General features: G+C 60.1%; 1 pseudogene; it reads right to left on the reverse strand.

Moving 5' to 3' along the window:
- LOC143175351 (large subunit ribosomal RNA) overlaps positions 1 to 2,500 on the reverse strand; it is a 10,218-nt pseudogene that overhangs the window by 3,753 nt on the left and 3,965 nt on the right.

Raw genomic sequence — 2,500 nt, forward strand, 5'->3', positions numbered from 1 at the left:
AGATAGTGTGGGGACGGGTAACCCTTGTGTTAAACCGAGGCGCACGAGCGCCCCAACCGCTCGCCTACCCCACACCGACACGCGGGTGCCCCTCCCGCGTGCTTATGCCCGTCATTGCGTTCCACCGCACCCAATTTGTGTGACTCCCCTGAAGCACTCGCGTTGTAATACCGCAGAGTAGCCTCTTGGGGAGCCCCAGACCCAGGAGGGAGTCAGCGGATTTGGACGACCACACTCCTCTCCACGAGAGGGTACAAGTGGCAAAGGAAATATCACTCGGGGAGATCCCTCCATCCTCCGTTAGCGTGCGGTGGATATCGGGATTCCCCGAGTAATACTTCCTCTTCCTCTCGTGTTGGTCGTCCAATGGTGTTGTTCCGCTGACCACCTGCGCATCAATCACGCATGCGTGACCGCCCCTTTTGGCGACCAGGTCAGGCTTCCTCAGTCCCACTGAAGTGTGGAACCGAGGCTCTACGGCAACAGTCCACCCCGCGTCGCGAAGACCAGAGGCTATGACCGCACTCACAGCGTCGTGTCGCCTGATGCGACCACCATGAGTGCGGTGGCAGGCCTGGATGACGTGGGCGGCCGTCTCGGTGGCTTTACAGCCCGCCCGGCACTGCAGCTCTCTGGTCTCGCGACGGATACCACGCGAAGTCCTGATTCGCGTGGGTAGACTGTTAACCCGGACATGATGGTACTGGACATAGTCCCGCCCGGGTATACCGTAGGATCCCGCATCGATCCACCAGTTGGAGAGGTTGGACCTCCCACACTCGCGCAGTTCGAAGCCATCCACCGCCCGGTATAACTTTCTGGCCCACCATTCCTCTCTCCTCTCCTTAGAGGACAGGATTTCCCCGTCCCTCGTCAGAGCGTGCTCCGCCCAGCTGAGCCTTTTATTGACCCAGCTGGACTCGGCAACAGCTCTGACGGCTGGAGAGGAGGAGGTGGCTAGGTGGGATAGCCGGGTGGCCATTATACCGGGAACGGTGGTGGCGAAGGATGGGATGCCAAGGCCTCCCATCCTGCACGAAGCGTGGAAGTATCCAACGGCGGTATCGTGCGGGAGCCGCAGCCACCTGCGGAGGGCATCACGCACCTGCTTGTCGAGGGCTCTGAGTTTACCCAGAGTTATCCCCGACAGAACAAGCGCGTGGTAGAAGCGCGGGATAAGGAACGATCTTAGAATCTTGAGCCGCTGTTGCGGCTTCAAGGGGGCTCTCGTTAGTCTGTCCATCTCGGTGGTCAGTACACTGCCGGCTCGCTTCGGTCCTACAGGCCTGAAGTCGACCCCCAAGTACCGCCATTGGTCCGACGGTGCCAGCTGTCTGACTGTTTCGCCGTCGGCCAGACGATACTGAGGATCAACCAGGACCTTGTATTTCTTCTGCTTACCGGCAGGTACGATGGACAGACACACGCTTTTGCGTGCATTAAACGAGAGCCCCTGTTCCCTAGCCCGCGCCTCAACCTCCAGCAGGGTCGCGGCCATGCCTAACCTGGTCGACGAGACTAGGACGATGTCATCCGCGTAGGCAAACGCGTTTACGCGACACCGTCCTAGCTCGTAACCGACGTCGCGAGGTACGGCTCTTAGTACCTCGTCCACGACGAGACAGAACAGGAGAGAGGACAGAGGGTCACCCTGCCTGACTCCCCTGCGCACGAGGAACGGCTCCGAGCGGGCGCCCTCAACCTCAAACACCGTGCTGCTGTTGCGGTACAGTCGGGCAATATAATTACAAAATCCCTCCGGCAGACCGGTTCGTCCCAAGACGGATGAGACGGCGTGGTGGCTCACCGCATCGAAGGCCGCGGCGACATCTAAGGAGACGATATGTATCTCTCTCAGACGCCGCCGCGAGTCCTCGAGCAGTGAAGCCAACACCGAGACATTCTCGGCACAACCATCGTCGAGGCACCGCTGCCTCACATCCACAAGGTCCGCCTCACGCAAGCGTTTGGCTAAGATCTTGTGGATGTGACGCACGATGACCGATGCGACGCTGATCGGCCGAAAATGCCCCGGCTCGCACGCCCCATCACGCTTGGGAACGAACACGGTCCGGCTTATGAGCATTTCCGGAGGGAATCCGCCCGACGCAAGCACGATGTTAAAGAAGAGGGCTTTAATGCTCGCCGGAACCGCCCTCCACTGTCTCGCCGTGACACCATCAATACCGGGTGCCGAAGAGATGGACACTGCGACGGCTGTGACCTCGTCACATGTCACCGGGTGCCACACGTACTCCAGGGAGGGCGCAGATGGCAGGCGCCTATCCTCCATGACGGGCAAAGACGGATATGAGACAAACGGACCCCAGTGTGCAGTCATAGTTGCAACATCTGGGGTCCGCGTCTCCGTCCGCCCGTCGAGGATCTCCCTGGCGGCTCTAGACATATTTGTCTTAAAGAGCCGTTGTACGCGGGCATACTCCCGGCGACGCAGTCGCTTCTTCGGCACCCTGATGGTAGCATCCGGAGTCGGCTGACG

This window comes from Nomia melanderi, unplaced genomic scaffold (genome assembly GCF_051020985.1).
Source record: "Nomia melanderi isolate GNS246 unplaced genomic scaffold, iyNomMela1 scaffold0064, whole genome shotgun sequence".
Lineage (NCBI taxonomy): Eukaryota > Metazoa > Arthropoda > Insecta > Hymenoptera > Halictidae > Nomia > Nomia melanderi.